This window comes from Eleutherodactylus coqui, chromosome 8 (assembly GCF_035609145.1).
Source record: "Eleutherodactylus coqui strain aEleCoq1 chromosome 8, aEleCoq1.hap1, whole genome shotgun sequence".
NCBI classification, from domain to species: Eukaryota; Metazoa; Chordata; class Amphibia; order Anura; family Eleutherodactylidae; genus Eleutherodactylus; species Eleutherodactylus coqui.
In genome coordinates this window covers 140,840,546-140,859,903 of record NC_089844.1, presented here as the reverse complement: position 1 = coordinate 140,859,903, position 19,358 = coordinate 140,840,546, and positions in this window count along the sequence as shown.

The following is a 19,358-nucleotide window of genomic DNA, read 5'->3' as shown; positions in this document are numbered from 1 at the left end:
TGGTGATTTCTTCCTCTTGGTGATGGGACCGGAGGATTTCCTGGATCTGAAATTTATAACATGGTGAAGAAAGTCCACAGCGAACTGAAGGGGAAGGTTCATGAAATCACAGAGGGACAGGTAAGAAGGGAATGACCAAACTATGACTGCACAGCAGTGGATGTGAGCTATATGACTAGTATAGTACCCAGGGACAGGGTACATCACAGGGTCCATACGGTGGTGCTGGGCACCAGCTCCACAGTCTCCATGGTACAGGGCAGGGTTTCTCGATACTAAATACCTTCTGCTGGGGCTGATTTTTGCCACAAATTAAAATCAATTTTTTTAAATTTATGGACAATTTTCAATTGCAATCTCAATTTTCTTTTTTTTTTTTGCTAAATACTAAGACTGCGATACGAGTTGTAGACTTCAGTGCTACCATGTAGGGACTTTTTGATTGCTTTTTATTGTTTTTTTATTTTGCAATTTAGTGTGAAAACAGAATCACGGGGTTACCGAGGGGCGAAGTAATCTAAATAATTCAATTAATCATCAAGTCCTACCTTTTACTCAAGTAAACTACATCAAAGTACCATTAAAGTTATGATCATGCACTGTACCAGTGTACCAGTACGGGACATGTCATGTACCCTCTTGGGTACCAACCATGGGCATAGTGAACTGACCCCATTGTCCAGACCATGTGTCCTTTAATACTCTATGCAACAAATGTTATGACCACATTATGCTGAAGCTTGGAAATGTGTTATGTATATGGAAAAAAGGTATAGCAGCTCCTACGGGCCCAGCGGTTAAGGGGGAACAGCAGGTAGTGATCCCAATGTATGATGGAAGGAGAGAAAATAATTGGGGAGAGTGAGGAACATAATCCTGATTTATTTCATGAACACGCTGGTCTTGGTAACTTTGACCCCAACCAAAGTTTTGCTGCAGGGCTCCATGATTATATATACTCCCATCAAATCATCATATATATATATTACTCTGAATGGCCCCTTTATTAATGATGCCAGCCCTTTCACGATTGGAGCTCTCCTATATGGAAATTCTCCCCGTGACCCCGGAGTGCAGCATAAAATCAGGTGACAAGTTTTCCGTCGATCAGTTTCAGTGTGAATTCACATTAGATGGGAAAATCCAGCGATCTGAGTGACTTCTAACGAGGCCCGGTTATCATTGTTAGACTACAGGAGCCAGGATGTCACTGCCAGACGCTTGGAGTTTTCTTGTATGGCAATGTGGAGAGCATACAGATATGGTGTGATCAAGAAAACACATCCAACGAAAGGGGATCCTGTGGATGGAAAAACTCCATGAGGAAAGGGGTCAGAGGAGGATGTGAAGAATCATTCTAATGACAGGCGCTGCACAGTCAGGCAAATTGCAGCCAAATACAATGCGGGTACTACAACTAATGTGTCCAAATGCACAGCTTCTTATTCTTTAGCACGAATGGGCTAAAACAGCTGGTGACGAGTTCCAGTGACATTGCTGTGTAAGAGAGAAGATGCCGGGGGGCAAAAGAGCACAAAACTTGTATCCCTGAGCAGCGGAAAACCTCCCCTGGTCAGATGAATCCTGAATTCTGTTGCCCCGTGCTGTTGGGAGGTCAGAATTTGGTGCAAGAAGCATGAATCGATGACCCCTTCCTGTCAGCTGATCAGAACAGGTCAGCACCTCCATCTAATCTGCAGCAACTACAAGAAGCTTCCTGTCCGCAGGGGCTGATATTCCTGCAGAATGATTTCCTCACCTAGTGGAATCTACGCCAACACAAATTGCTACGGTTCTGAAGGCCAAAGTAGGCTCAACATGACACTAGATGGGGGTCTCTAATAAAATGGCAAAAGAGTGTATATTGTATAATCCGTTTTTGCATTCTTCAGTGATGTTTTCTCTTTTTTGCACAGTGAAATCAATGGCTGGTTCTCACGTTACCACAGGGCACACCGCTTTGGCAATCCGCATAAGATGGAGACATTCAGTGCAAAAATATTGAAGTGAGTATCAGTTGTACCACCTTCATTATTTATCAGGCACAGCACCGTACCATTAGTAGTGGGCATATCTGGTATTACAACTCACAGCAGCTTCATCCTTCCCAAGGGAATGGGATGGAACTGTAATACCATGCATAAGCACTACAAAAAGGATGGAGCTGTGGCTAGTAAATAGTGAAGGAGACTTTTTAAGCAAATGATCCACATAGGTTTGAGAGTCAGACCCTCAGCAGTCTAATATTTGTGGATTATTCTAAGAATGAACCACCAGTTTTGAAGTGTCAGATAACCCCTTTGAAGTTATAGACTCCATATAAATATAGAATCCCTGGCAACACGTCCTAGAAACGTGCTCTGGTAGTGTTATCATAGGTATACGAGGCACAACCAATAAGTAATCCTGATTTTCTTATTCGTGCTGCAATCTGCACACTGGACTCTGGCTGATAGCAAGGTGCAATGTCAGGAATACTCATATGAGGGTCTGTTTCTGACATGAATGCAGATCTCCATTTTTAGGTCTTATCACACAAGCGTATATCGGCCGGCTGCCGGCCAATATATGCCACTGTGTGATGCACGGGTTGGTGTATACGCTGTCGGGCTGTCTTCCCCTTTCCTCCTCTTCGCCGGCTCTCTGCAATGGGAGGAGGTGGGACAAGGCGGGAGCTGGTGTGCTGAGCTCCCTCCCCTCTCCACTGTTTACACTGGGGTGAAGGGGTTTAGCTACACCCCTGTCCAACCCATCCTATTGCAAACAGTGGCAGGGGGCGGAGAGGAGAACAGAAGAGGGGCGAAGTTTAGCAGTCACACTGCTAAACTCCCTCCCACCTCCCTTCACCTGCAGCTGTCATTGGCTCCCATAGGAGTCACTGCAGCTACCGCCACCGACGTAAAGGGGCCCGACCGCAGCGCTCATGTGAAGGAGCCCTTAAACATATTTTTTAAGAATTGTTGGTGATTTTCCTTTTCGTTTTTGATCACAATTTATGTTTTTTAAAAATCCTAAAATCTTGCATTTTTCACCCTGACCACAGAGCTTTATACTAGTCTGACAGTTCCTGATCTGTAGAGAAAGATTTGTAGCAGTCATCTATCTAAGGGCTTATTTACACGAGCGTATATAGGCTTCCATCTAAGCAGTCCGCCCCCCCCCCCCTTCCCACCCCCTCAACGACTCTCTACCTCTCTCCTCCCCGCCGAGCGGTTTACAATGGGAGTGGGCAGGATGGGGGTGGAGCTAAGCTCCGCCCCGGACCCTCCCATTGCAAACGCCGAACTGGAGGAGAGAGGCAGAGAGCTGGTGAGGGAACCGCTTAGATGGAAAAGTACATCAAGCGGTCGTGAAAACCCGGCCGATATACGCCTGTCTGAATGAGCCCTAAGGGTGGATTTACACGGAACTATTATCGTTTAAAAAAAAATTGCTGAATCATTCGCATTTGAATAATTGTTCAATGTAAACATAGCCAACAATCAAATGATGTATGATAATTAGTTCGCTCATCATTCATTTCATGCAAGCATGAAAATCATTCTTGGCTTGTCCACTAATTGTTTGGTTTAATACTGATTGTTCCGTCATTCTGGTACAGCGAACTAAACAATTTATCTGCCTGTATGAACAGGATGTACAAATAAAAACCTGACATCGTTCGCTCGTACAAACAATATATTGCTCCATCTAAGGGCTCCCACACACTTGCGATTGTGTTTTTTGTTAACGCGATTGTCAATGGGACTTTCTATTGTAAAAAAGCACAACGCACGCAACGGCGTTTTGTTGCATTTTTAACATTAGAAAGTCCCATTGACAATCGCGTTAACAAAAAACGCAATCGCAAGTGTGTGGGAGCCCTAAAGGCTTCGACTGATGAGCATATGCCCAAATTGCGCATGAATGGGAATGGCAATAATCAGGCTGTTACATGCGTGTCTGCACACAGTACTGTAATTTTTGCCCTCGCATGGCCAGTTTACAAGAGCACATGATGCTCCCTTTAGCTAGAATTGAATGGCTATTAAAGCCTGATAAAGGCCAGCTGTCTTTCTCTTCCCGGGATTGATCGCTGGTTGCACCCTCCCATTGCTTTTTTGACCCTGCCATAGACTTCTATGGCAGCTTACTGCATAAAACGCAGACAGATAGGGCAGGTCCTATCTTTTCTCACACACAGGAATTGCGCACAACAATGGGTTGTATTCATCACATTTTGCGCAACGTTTTACTCCACCTCCCTGCAGAAAGACCTCTACACAAGTCATAGAGCATGCCTAGAACAGCCTCCCATACAAGTCAATGGATCCCCTGCTGTCCATTCTGTGCATGGTCCATGAAGCTGCTGTAAAGCACATTTTCTAAATGCTCTAGATGCTGTTAAATGTAGCTCAGGAAAGATGGCCGCCCCCATAGTCATGTGTAGAGAACAGAATCTAAAAAATGTTAGTGACATATTCCCTATAAGGCCTCATGTCCACGGGCATAAATGAAATACGGATCACCCACGCTGATGATCCGCAGTTCAACCTGCCCATAGACAATCATTGGCATCTGCAGGTAATTAAATACCTGCGGATGTCACTTTATCCCATCATGCGGATCACACGCGCGGGGAAAAAAATGCGGCATGCTCCATTTTCTGTGGATTCCCGCATGGATGGCCTCCATTGAAATCAACGAAGGCCGGACGATCCGCGGCACACCCGCAGCTGACACTGCAGACGTGCCATACATCCGTGGGAAAGCAGGAGATTTGAAAAGAAGATCTGTCCAGGACGGAGGAGACCCGCAACGGACTGGTGAAAAAATGTCCATGGCTGCGGGCACGGGTGTATTCCGCTGCGGGATTCTGCACTTTGAATCCACACGTGCCCATGGACATGAGGCCTACGGCAATATAGGAGGCTGTAAAAGTACAGATGTCATAGGCTGGATGACCAGAAACAGCAGCATGACCTCGGTGCAAAAACAAGGTAACATGATGTCTGTTTATGAGCTTCTTCCATGTTCTTCCAGAGCCAACGAAGAATGGGAATCTCATATAGACGCCCTGCGATCCCAGCTCGATGCAATCTACTTCCCAGACACAGTGGAGGAATGGATGGAAGAGAATGTGAACCCGTACATGGACGCTCTACGACAAATGGCTAAAGATTTCCAGGAGATTCTGCAACTCAATGTTCGCCCAAAGGTCCTATTGCAAAAGTGAAGTATAGAAGCGCCCAGGGAATGTGAGAACACCACGGACTGGATTTTGCTAAAAATCAGAACTAGGGGAAGGGCTAATATTCTGCAGAATCCAAAGCACTGAGGTGCAGCAGACGATTGCCAGGGTGTCTGGGAATTGCCCATACTTATATACGGGTAGATGTGAATACTCACTGTGTATATGAGAAGAGCCCCTTATGACTCGACATGTGAAAGGTGATGCCACCCCAACCCTACTAATCTACATCTCCAGTGATGGGTTATTTCTAATCATCCGCCTTGTGAAGCATCATGGGAGTGTCTTCCTGCCTTCTGCACATAGTAATATGGTAATATAACATAAGGTAATATGGCTTCTTTACATCCGCCGGACTCGTACCTGAACTGAGGCACAGAACAGACCAGGTCCAGTAGCCATATTATACAGTCAATAGTATCTCATGACTGCCCCCTGCATTATAGTTTATGTGCATTTAAAAACATTTGCCTCTGAGGTGATGGGTTCTTCTAAAATCGCTCACAGATTCTTCAGTCCATACAGAGTAGAGAACTTTTATTTTTAGGGTTATATAATCAGACTTCTTACAATTCCAGTAACAAAAAGTGTGAAAAATATGATAGGATCACAAACACTAATGTTCAATGACAGCAAAAAGTAACAAAACAAATCAGTAATTGTCGGGCTGGTTAAAAAGTAGAGCAGGAATAGATTCACCAATGAGAACTAATCTCCAAGAAATCAGGTGAATCAGCAAAGCTTGGATTGGGAGAGAGAATTTGCTCACCTCTATTAAAGGGTTGGCCAACCTTTGTTCCAGTGCATCTAACAAAAAAACAATGCACCTCTGCATATAATCTGGATTAGAAATCTCTTACCGTTTTGTGTATACAGCTCTTGTGCAGACCTATGTGTCTCCATGGCTACAGACTGTAAACAAACTGAGCAGCCCAGTCATACAGTCACACTTCCTTCCAACCTCCCTCTCCAACATAGGGCATATTTGCATTGCTGAATCTGGGGCTGGCATCCTCTCCCGGGTTCCGCAGCATGCTATGGAAAAAGCGCTTTTTCCTGCACATGAGCAGAAACCAACTGCGATTTTTCCGCTTGTGGAGGAAAAAAATCACAGCATGCTCTATTTATGTGCGGTGTCCACACAGACGACTTTCATTGAAGTCAATAGAAGGTGTCCGACCCGCGGCCCTTCCACAATTAATATTAGCAGAATGGTCGCGGGACCCACGTCATCGTGGGAAAATCTGTACTGCACATGTCTGATGGAAAGCCATCCAGACCATCCTCAATATAGATAAAGAAGAAAGTAGACAGGTACGCGGGGCCACCGGCCGGGAATGGGGTTGGATTACGGTGTGGAATCCCGCATCTTGAATGCGACCTGTTCGTGTGCAGCCAGCCTAATTCTCAGTTTTCTCTGAGCTAGTGGATACAGAGTAGCTGCTATGATGTCTCCATACTCTGCACATAGAGAAAACTGCAGTTTATTCTCCCTAATTCTCTAACACAGTTGCTGTAAATCACTTAGTATTAGCTGCAGCAGCGTCTGGGTGAATCTCTCTCCTTCCTCCTGCCCTCCCCTCTCCGTAGACTTTTATAGACCACATGAGACCTCACCACCAACTTCCTGTAAACTGTCCAGGTGTCTCTGTTACTAGAGTGCATGCAGTGAACTGCAAATTAGAAAAAAGTGAGACCCCTTAGCGTCCAGCACTTTAGAGGGATACTTCAGCACAAAAATGTCATTTTTGGTAAATGAAATAAATAGCACTTTTAGCAGTTATCACATTAACACAAGTTGTATGAAAACTCAGTGACCATTTAACCAGATGGAAAAATGCAGCTAGTGGGGTTTTATGAGTATCAATCAGTCTACTTGGTTCCTTGTTAGCCGCTCGTAGCAATTATATCACCTAGATACCTGAAATGGTCAGAAACTGTACCAAAATGTTCTTATCTCCTCGGCTTCTGTTATTTTTTTTTCACTTTTTGAATTAATGGATGTAAATTACGTAAATTATTGTTTAGGTTCTTTTTGTTATTTTGTGTTAGTTCAAATAAAACATATTTTCTGATTTGCAGTTTATTCAGTGCTGTACACAACATATTACACATGCAACCTGCTACCAACAGACTCAGGCCGGGCTCACACAACTGTGGGTTTTGCACGTGAAATACGCTGTACTGATCTCCCATAGGCGCCCATGTTGCCGCTCACATGAAGGGCTTATTTAGAAGACCGTATATCGGCTCGGTTTTCACACCGAGCCGATATACGGTGTCCTTGTTTGCAGGGGGGGCGGATGGAAGAGCCAGAAGCAGGAACTGAGCTCCCGCCCCTTCCCCGCCCCTCGCCATTATTTGCAGTGGGAGGGCGGGACTTAGTGTCATGACTTAGCTCCGCCCCATCTCACCCCCTTCTATTGCAAATAGTGGCAAGGGGCGGGAGCTCAGTTCCTGCTCCTGGCTCTTCCATCCTCCCCCCCCCCCCCGTAGACAAGGACACTGTATATCAGCTCGGCGTGAAAACTGCAAGGCGCAAATTACAGTCGTGTGAAAAGTCCATAGAGGGCACTAGAGAGGCACTCGCAATGCAGAGATATTGGGGCCAAGACATTAAAGGAGTTTTACGACATTTAAAATAACATGCCCCAGGTTAGGGAATGGTATAATTAAAATAGTGCTCAAATGATAAAGTTATTTGTCCCACCTTTGTTGATTCACTGCTTCCCGTTCCTATAAGCAGATATGTGCGCAAGACTTTAAATCAGCCATCCGGTTACTCTGGCTTCCTTGTACAGATACAGTCATGGTCGGGAATGCTGCTTGCGTGTCATTATTTCTGCTTTATTTAATAAAAATGAACATATCACACATATAACGGAGTACGCGTTTCAGCTTTTCCCAGAACCTTGCTCACCTCTGGGAAGAACTGAAACGCGTACTCCGTTATATCTGTGATATGTTCATTTTTATTAAATAAAGCAGAAATAATGACACGCGAGCAGCATTCCCGACCATGACTGTATCTATAATTAAAATAGTGACTAGTCGCCCTCTCCTTGGGCCACCAACCTGGTCTCCTCTGCTCAGGTCTCTGCTAAAACCGGAAGTGATGACGTCACATCCATTGCTCACGTGACCACTGCAGGTCTACAGTGGTCACATGTTGTTTACGCAGTCGTGACCACTGGGGGCAGCGATTGGCTGAAGCAGTTATGTGAGCAATAAATGTGACCCTTTCAGTGGGGAGCAGGTAGACAGCGCTGGGCCAGAGCACAGCAGAATGGTGACTAATAGCTATTTTATTTTTTATACCATTCCCTACTTACCCTAAGCTTCTGTTTTAGGCTGGATTCACACAAACGTATATCGGCTTGGTTTTCACGCCGAGCCGATATACGTCATCCTCATCTGCAGGGGGGGGGAGGATTGAAGAGCCAGGAACTGAGCTCCCGCCCCCTCTCCGCCCCTCTATACTATTTGCAATAAAAGGGTCGGGATGGGGGCTGGGCTAAATGGGTGAATTAGCCCCGCCCCATCCTGCCTCTCCTAATTGCAAATAGTGCAGAGGGGTGGAGAGGAGGTAGAGAGGGGCCGGGAGCTCAGTTCCTGCTCCTGGCTCTTCCAGGCTCCCCCCCTGCAGAGAGAGCAGACATACGTGAAAACTGAGCCGATATACGTTCGTGTGAATGCAGCCTTAAAGTGGCAGTAATACTTCGTTATATCCGCCTGTATCCTAGGGAGGCTTCCTATGTCCCCCGTTTAAAAAAATCCTAACCCTTTTATTGTCCATCAAGGTAGCTGTCTGAGGGCTCTTTTTTGCTGAATGAGTTGTATTCTTCAATAGTACTATTTAATGTACCATATAATGTACTGAAAAACTTAAAATAATTTCTAAGCCAAAACGTTTTTTATATGTCTGTTGAGGGCTCGTTTTTTACGGGACGTTCTGTGGTTTAGGGCTTATTCACACGGGCATCTGCATTTTTACATTTGCCCACCGGCCCATGTGAACTGGTGCATTGTAAACCCATGCATCAGAGGGGCAGTGTATATCAGCCGGGCATGAAAACGCAGCCGATATACGCTTGTGTAAATCCAGCCTTAGGGCTTATTCATACGAGCGTATATCGGCCAGCCGATATACGCAACCATCTGATGCATTGGATTCCAATGCATCAGATCACACAGACGTATTCCTGAGGTGTAAAAGCGCCTGCCTGGAAAGATCTTCCTGTCCTGACTATGGCCACTGCCATAGACTCCTATGGGAGCCAATGACAGCAGCCAGAGAAGGAAGGTGGAAGGGAGTTTAGCAGTGTGTCTGCTAAACTCTCTCCCCCTACTATCCTCCCCTCCGGCTGTTTGCAATGGGAGGGGGCGGGGAGGGGGCATAAGCTTAGCTCCACCCCACACCATCCCATTGCAAACAGCCGGAGGGTAGGAGAGAGGAGGTGAGCCAGGGAGGGAAGGGGAAGACAGCTTAGCTCTGTCGTCCCCCCGCCCAACGGCATATATGCCGAGCCAGTGCAGCGCATGGTAGCATATTCACTCATGTGAATAAGCCCTTCTATTGTATGACTTTTTGATTGCTTTTTATTACATTTTTTCCTGGAGACGGTGGTGACTAAAGCGCAATTTTGTGGTTTTTTTTCTTCTGATGTTTACCGTGCTGGGTGTCGCGGCAAAAATATATGGCCGTCTAGGGAAAGCGGAGTGTACCTTGTGAATGACGTCATATGACCCATGCTACGGCGATAGCCTGGTGAGGGACAGCAGAGTGTACCCTGTGACTGAAGTCTAGGTGACCCGTGCAGTAGGGCTGCCACACCTAGAGTTCAGTACGTCATATGACGGAGGAATTAAATGACAGAGCCCACACAGTTATGGATTCATCAAAGAATTCCCAACAAATCGATGTCGGGCATCTTTATTTATAGCCCCCTTACATTGGGGTGTCGCAACATCATTGGTCAATTAACTAAGCCCGTTTATTGGTTAGTTTCCAATCCAACATTTGTCATAGGTCAACTTAACCCTTCATTTGCATACCTTCCAGAATCTTCCAAGTCAGCAGTGAATAACCTCTTGATGGAGTGCTGAGAGGCCCAAGTAGCTCGAAGTCCTTATCTTATCTCACCACATGTGTTCCTTGTACTTTAGCTAAGCATGTGGTCGGCCATTTTGTGTAGTCCTTTTCATATGACACTGGCGTAATATTAAATATTACTTATATACCCACATTTACATACATATAGGCACACATACATACATGTGCACCTTCATATATACATACACATACATATGCACATATATACATATACATACATGTATATCCATATATATACACATCCACATATTTCTAGTTTATGAACATTATTCTCTAGTCTTAGTGTGAGGCGTCAACCCCTCCCTTAGTATCTTGTTATTCCTAGGGCCCCTTCAGCTAACATGTGGAAGCTTCTTGATATTCTTATCTCATCTAGACATATGTCCCTAGTTTGTGAAGTAACTTCTCCTGGTATATTTCAATGGTGTCTCTCATTGCGCAGTTTTAATTCATATAACAATTATAATACCTTAATTTCCATTACATCTCCTCCTCTTATATGATTTGAAACGGGGCAAGGCAATCTTCCTGCGGTGGCTTCTTAACGTCCTCCTCTTCACAGTTAGTAAAATATATATATTCACAGAACACATTATATTCAATGTTGCTATTATCTTATGCTTTTGTCAAGGATGACCCCTGTGATAACAGGTGTCTCATTACCAGTTCCTGGTCTCGTAGGTAGTTATAGTGCTTTAATCACTTTTTAACATACCAGAGAGCATTACCTGGACCTTGGTTACTTGCTCCTTAAGAGAACAGCGACGTACATGATTTATTCTTTCATCATGTATATACTCACCCAATATGCTACTTGATATGTCAACTCCTAGAGTTTAAATTTCTAAGAAACACAACACTTTATTATCTTCCCGATCAGCCCTATTACTGATACTCTTAATATTTCAATATATGTTAACTCAAAGACACATATACAATTTTATTATCATGACACAAATATGTATTCTCCATTGTTTTCACCATTTTGGGATCACTTCTGCTGTCCTACTATGTTATACCACGCAAATATCTCACTCTCCTTCCTGACCCCAAACTAAACTATCCTACAGGGGCAGGTTGCCTTACCTAACACTGGGAGAAGGGCATAAACGCCTTGGGCTCTCTTCAGGAGTCCACACCCTTTACCCATACAAGGTAACACCCCGTAGGGCATCCCCTCGCTGGAACCTATGGCAGCTATGCTATCCCTGGGTAGGAGAAGGAGCGTGCGTGTGTCTTCATGAGACAAGCAGAAGCGGAACACAATATTGTAAAGAGGTGTTCAGGAAACACATTTCAAAGTACAGTCCATCTTTGTTCAGCTGTCCATAACTCATGCAGAATGCACTCTTTGTAAGCGAACAGTACTTGCTGCTTTGCTCTATGGCTCAATAGCTTCATAGATTAGGTCAACCAGTATGATAGACATCATGAAGATTTCTCCTTAGAGGTGATACTGGAGGGACAACAATTCCACAATGTTAGAAGAACACATATAAATATTAGACTTTTTAAAGTTTATATTTGTCTGTTTCCCAGTCTCAATCTGTGATTCATAATTTGTGTTTTTCATCAATCTGATAATATTTCTTCACAAATGCTCATTATTGGTCATTAAGTTAGACTGAGCATATTTATACATCTCTCAACCTGCATTCTATACTTTAACACTCTACTTAGGCTGAGCAGCTAAGCTGGCATTTTAAAATTCTTAACACATTTTATCACAATCCAAACATTAAACACTGAGGAGAATAAATGGATGGCATCCACTGGGCCTGTAGATTTACTGCCTGAGCCTCATTTGCTCTGGCCTGAGATCATATCAGTAAAGTTCAGTACTCCCACTGCAATACCTATTGCTCCCAGTAGGGTGTCATACCATTACCCCTTCCCCATTATTATTATGAGGATAAGTATTACATTTATTTTACACAGGATACAATGATACATGATTACTCTCCTGCCATGGTCACTCTCTGGCAGTGACCAGCGTGAACCCAGTTTGTTTTCCCTTCAGGCTTCACTGAAGTGGCTGTTATCATCAGAACATGTTTCCAATATCCTGGCTCCAGAACATGTGTTGTATACACGGAGTCAGGATCTGGAAGGGAAGCAAACACTGGTTTATGCATCAAATATAAATGTTTCTACAGGGCCTGGACATATCCAGAGAAAGTACCATACTGTATGAAAGCCGTTATTTCTATTGTCTCTGGAATCCCATACCCACAGAATTACCTCGTTCAACAATTCGGTTGCTACCTCTGTAGTGGCAAAACAATACCCGATCGGACAGGCCTTAACATATACAGATAAGCTGTCAACACAGATATAGCATAATATACAAATTTGCAACCTTTAGAAGTGGGTAGAGCGGCCCAGGTGTGTGCCTCTGTGCTGTTTTCACTGCTCTCCCTATCCTATGTAAAGCACAGGTCATATGCTCCTGGGTATACCTGGCAGCGACCATGCTGAATCCAGGAACAATCCAATGTTGAGACACAAGGTTTCACATCAGTCTTTGACTGGTGTGTTTCTCTGTGTGCACAATGGGCCATCATTGAGTAGAGGGCATGAGAGAGACATAAGCAGTGGTCTCTTCACACAGACCGGCGTCCGTCTGGCTTGCCCCTGCCTTCGTCCAGCAGCTCAGTTATTAAGCTCACTGGAGGGGCTGGGGTTACAGGTTTGGACGTTGACCTAACCCTCTTCCCCTAGGTCTTGCCACAGCTGCCTTGGCAGCAGCGCCCACACGTGCATTTCCTTTTGCTTCTATTCAGTCCTCCTCTATTATCCCTAGCTATATGAGCAACATAAGAGCCTGCATATTAGGCCGTAATCTGTGTACATGTCTTCCTTACCCTCTGCCGCTCTACATGCTTCTGTCAGGGCCTTCACTTCCGCCTCCTGTGCTGACAGATGAGGTGGAAATGGTTCTGCTCTTGTTACCTCATTCTGTGTGACTACTGCATACCGCTGTACCTGCCATGTTCCTGGTATCCTCAGCCATCTACAAAACAAAACTTGAAATCTGGGTTAGCCATCAGTTCATCATTTTACATATTCAAACCCCTCAGTTTCTTGTGCCATGAAGGTAATGCGGTCAGGTGACAGGAGTGCATCCTATTACTGTAACTAAAAAAAAGCTAAAATATTCTCAGTCTTTCTCCCCCCTTCTAAATCCAGCGGAAGACCAAAGTGCGGTATAGCGCCCAATCCAGCCACATGGCTTCTGCCGGATTTAGAAGAACACCACAAAACAAAATATGGGGGTAGAAGTAACTGTACACATGTTTCAAAATAAATACCATAATACTGCCCTGATACATATACTGGGCATATCCTTGACATAAAAATGTGTTAATCCTATATATTTATTTATCTCTCCGCCAATTAGGAATGCCAGACAAAACCAAGAGTCTGACTGTAATATACCTGTGAGGACTGTATAGCACTTGAAATAAGCAGAACTAATACATATATGTCCAATATATATCATACACAGCCTGAGCTGTACATTTTCTATGTATGTTATAATTATTTAGTACTCATGTTCACAATATTCTCTAGCACAGGTGAAATACTAATTTACCAAGGGCATTACATGCATCAGCTAAAACTAAGTGTCTATATTGTAATGCTGACATTGTGTTCTTACCAAAACCGTCACTGTCCAGCAGTGGCCACCGACTGGTTGTGAGAGAGGCAGAAAACAAAATATATATAAACCATGTACAAATACTATAGAGATATGCAGTTATTAAATGTAAAGGGAAATTCTATCAACAGCTCAGATAACAACAAAACATATAATACTGCATTCTGAACACATTATTTGAGGGGGCAGCGGTTGGTGGTCTCCGTATGCAGATGTCTCACCAGTACAGCAGGGTAACAAGTCAGTAATATTAACCTTTTATGCTGGACCGTAAGCTGTCTATACAGCGTCCTATATCTTCGCCCAATCTTTCTCAGCTGTGTTATAGTCTTTCTCTTTTCCTGAATGTCTAGTGTCTGAGCATAAAGTTCCTTGCGAAGATTGTCATTGTCAAAGTTAACTTGTATAAACTCTGTACACTGTCCCAGTCCAGTAATTGTCTGCGTATGCGAAGATGTTCCGTCATCTGTCACTACTGTGTCTCTATTGTCTAAGTTATCGACACTCTTATAAGTCAATCTATTGCAATCAGCGCATCTGACAGGGGTGCTTACTGTCTCGTGGATTATCTGCTTAGTGGGCGTTTGAACACATACTTCCCCTTCCCCCTCATTTCCCAGTGAGCCTTCCATGATCCACCTGGTTATTACTAAGCCACAGGTGTATCCTGCAAAATCATGTACAAATGTCATCACGTAGGTGGATGCTCCCCCCCCCCTTTGTCTATGCACAGCCGTCTGGGGCTGATACCACCCCAGTGCCGTCACGACGGGTCACTAGGCGAAAAAATCCACCTCCGTCTTGTACCCTATGGGGCTGATACCACCCCAAAGTAACCAAGATGGGTGATGATATAAAGCTTATTATAATGGCTCACTTCATCGTCCTACCCAGGTTGCGCATACCCAGGTCACAGTGGTGAATAAGTTGAATCTCACCTACCTCAGTACAAAAAAAAAAAACCTTTATCACTCAGAGAAACAACAACATTTTAGCCGGCCGGCATCTACACATTGGCATCCATGCCATACATGTATATACTTACGGGAAATGGGGGCAACTCAACTGCTACTGCTGTTCATACATCAGTGACTTAAGGGCAATGCAGTACATTGAGTCATTGTCCAATTCACGTCTCTGACAGTGAAATTGGATTACACATATAAACTTATAATGCTGGGGAATTGTCAGCTGCTGAAGACGTACAGGCACCTCACAGCAATCTATCAAATATGTGTTGTGAACAAAAATCATAAAAACTCCACTAGGAATGCAATTAATTAAATTTAATTAATTAAGTAATAATGTAAAATCTATATATATACAATTCTCCCCAAGTTGCGGTGACAGCAATAAACTCTTATCTATACATATTCAGTCTCTAAGAAGTTAATTGGCAGTCTGCCAAAATTAGTGTAATCTGCTACAGACGGGTTGCGGTAAGTTAATTCATTGCAACCGACAAGAACGCGCTCATCAACAGTTAACTCATTGCATCTGACAAGAACGCACTCATCAACAGTAAGTTATTTGAATAACAGCGTCTTTAAAGTAATCTAACTGCACTGTATCTTACGTTGTGTCACATATAACGGTCAAGTCAGTCTTGTCATCTGGGTCATTATATAGCGTGCACGTGACATGTACATATATATCTGCAGGCTGTTCCCTGCTGTATTGTCAGTCTATGTAATGCTTAAAAGGTCTTATTCCCTCAGTCAAGGGAGTCTCTGTACACACAAAACTTTGTCATCACATATAGAATAGTCATTAACACATTTAGACATACCATAAAAGTGTCAGTCTAAGACCTTGCAGCCAGCGACAGTCAATACAGAAAAAGCCACACAAAGAAATCTGACAGACTCAGGAGGAGCACAGAGGAGGGAACAGATAAGCACAGTTAAAGCAGCAACATTCACTAGTACACTAAACAGCGCATCACGTCACACACCAAACCACAGACCAGGGAGCAGAGCTCAGGAGACAGGCAGTAACACAATGGGTTACTTACCGCGGTCTCTCTGTGTCCTGGTCTCCACCTCCGGAACGTCCGTGGCTAGGGGTGCTGTTGTGAGGCCCGCTTCATTCTCCACCAAAAATGTCGCGGCAAAAATATATGGCCGTCTAGGGAAAGCGGAGTGTACCTTGTGAATGACATCATATGACCCATGCTACGGCGATAGCCTGGTGAGGGACAGCAGAGTGTACCCTGTGACTGAAGTCTAGGTGACCCGTGCAGTAGGGCTGCCACACCTAGAGTTCAGTACGTCATATGACGGAGGAATTAAATGACAGAGCCCACACAGTTATGGATTCATCAAAGAATTCCCAACAAATCGATGTCGGGCATCTTTATTTATAGCCCCCTTACATTGGGGTGTCGCAACATCATTGGTCAATTAACTAAGCCCGTTTATTGGTTAGTTTCCAATCCAACATTTGTCATAGGTCAACTTAACCCTTCATTTGCATACCTTCCAGAATCTTCCAAGTCAGCAGTGAATAACCTCTTGATGGAGTGCTGAGAGGCCCAAGTAGCTCGAAGTCCTTATCTTATCTCACCACATGTGTTCCTTGTACTTTAGCTAAGCATGTGGTCGGCCATTTTGTGTAGTCCTTTTCATATGACACTGGCGTAATATTAAATATTACTTATATACCCACATTTACATACATATAGGCACACATACATACATGTGCACCTTCATATATACATACACATACATATGCACATATATACATATACATACATGTATATCCATATATATACACATCCACATATTTCTAGTTTATGAACATTATTCTCTAGTCTTAGTGTGAGGCGTCAACCCCTCCCTTAGTATCTTGTTATTCCTAGGGCCCCTTCAGCTAACATGTGGAAGCTTCTTGATATTCTTATCTCATCTAGACATATGTCCCTAGTTTGTGAAGTAACTTCTCCTGGTATATTTCAATGGTGTCTCTCATTGCGCAGTTTTAATTCATATAACAATTATAATACCTTAATTTCCATTACACTGGGTAAACAATGCCTTAGAACAGCTTCAGACGACCGTATATCCGCCGGGTTTTCTCTGCAGGGGGATGAGGCTGTAAGAGCCGGGAGGAATGCACTGAGCTCCCGCCCCCTCTCTGCCCCTCGCCACTATTTGCAATGGTCGTCTACATAAGCCCTTAGTTTGATAGATCAAACTTTTATGGACGCAGAGATGCCAAGGCAGAATAAACAGTGTTCCAAGTGCAGGCATTAAGAGAGACTTGATAGAGTACCTCCACACGGTGATCCCTTAATTTAGGACGCCCTTGTGTGAACAACTAAAGACGTGTAGCTCAACCCAGCAGTCCCAGACTTCAGGACGCTCAGGTGTGATAGACATGATAATTAGTCAGTGTAAAATGTCTATTGATTTGTACTAAACTAGATGTATTACGCAGCTGTAGTGACTTTAACTCTTAGAGGCTAATGACTGCATAATTTCATTATAGTAATTGCTGGACAATGGCATGGTGAAAGATGTGTGTTATAATGTTAGCCTAATATATATATGTGTGTTCCACAAGCAGCCTCTGAGAGTTAAAAGTCTTAGTACTACATGTATACCTGTATTCAATACTGAGTGTTTCCCCAGTCCTTTCCCATCCCCCACACAGAAACTTCTCCAACAAAGAGATACTTTCAGTTTCAGTTTTGACCACATGTTGTTAAGACAAAGGCTCCTACTTGAGAGAGGTGGGGAGAGGGGGAGGCGGGGAATTCTATATAACCCAGCAAATAAGAATATATATATGTTACTGATGTAATCTGTTAAACGCCCATAAAGGGCAGGTGTTATGTCTTTCAATAAAAGAGGCTGTCTGGACGTTCCTGCCCAGAGAGCCATTTTGGACATGAGACTGATAACTTGTGTCTGATCTGGTCGATGATGTGTGCACACTATACAATTTTGGAAGCTACAGAATACCCCGAAACCTGCTGGAGGAAAATATGATCCAGTTCACAGGTATGTGAATTAAAGACGAGTACCTCTGCACTGGGCCTTGGGAAAAACACACTCACGGTTCGCTCACGCTCCCTCTCTCTCTGGGGCTTACTCGTCGCTCATGCTAGAACAGTCAATCAAGGGAACCTCTCCTCTTCTTCCATTCTTCACTGCATGCAGCCAGCACTCTTGATCAGGAACCCAGAAGAATCTCAACCTCTGAAGAATGGACCCCTCAGAACTCCTTTCCCATTCTCAGACACTCACATTTATAGCCTCATACCACGTGACAGGACCTAAATTGATACATTCACAGGCAATTTGCAGGCCCTTGCAAACACTTAACCCATCACACGCTGCAGCTGTGCAATACACATAAGAGCATGACTAGACAGATTTGCACAGTACACCAACATAAGACAGGACATATATGACATTATGAAGTGAGCCAGGAAAGCATGTACTGGGCCACTACACAATCCTAACCCTGGGGCCGACCCAAAAAGTACCTCATATGGGCTGGGGCCTATTCTGTTAGGTATGTACCTTACAGAGCAGACTGCCAGGGGGAGGCACCCGGTCCATGGTCTATTGGGCTCTGCCATGGCCTTCTGGATCGTGGTTTTTAAGGTACCATTTAAGCTCTCTGCTCTACCTCTGCTTTGTGGATGGTACGGGGCCTAAAAGGCCTGTTCTACCCCCAAGGCTTTCATTACTTTCTGCATCACTTCTCCTGTGGAGGGAGTATCTTGGTCACTCTCAGTTATCTCTGGTACACCGTACCTGAATACCACCTCAGATATCAGTTCTTGGCGGTCCTGAGCGGGAAAACCCCAGTCGATCAAATGAGGATAGGTTATCAATAAAAATAGCCCAGAAAAGCCCTTCAATCCACAATCAGGCTCTGGTGGTGGCTTATCTCCTAGGGAACAAAAGGATGGGGTATTAAAAATGAACATCCCTATCCGTCTTTTCCTTGACATCATCAGTCAGGTGACAGTTGAGCTACCCTAATACCCATTAGAGAGTCGTCTGGCCCTGCCGTTATCAGCAGGTTTGGATGACTAAACTCTAATATGTATGGGGACCTTAGGCTACCTTCACATGGGTGACACGAAAAAAAAGATTGCTCACCTATTCTGGTGGCACCCATCCATCGCTGCAGTCTCAGTACCTGCCACTTGGAACCCAGCGGAAGCGGTGGGCGATCATGTGCCATTCATTGTGCATTTGACCACTCAGCCATTTGTAGGAAGGTGATCGTGTGCCCGCTGACAGCGCTGGTATACACTGGGATCGCAGGTGAAGCTGCTGCTCCATCCCCTGCCTACTAGCCGGCGCTTGGAATTGCAGGAGCAGCTCCTATTGATT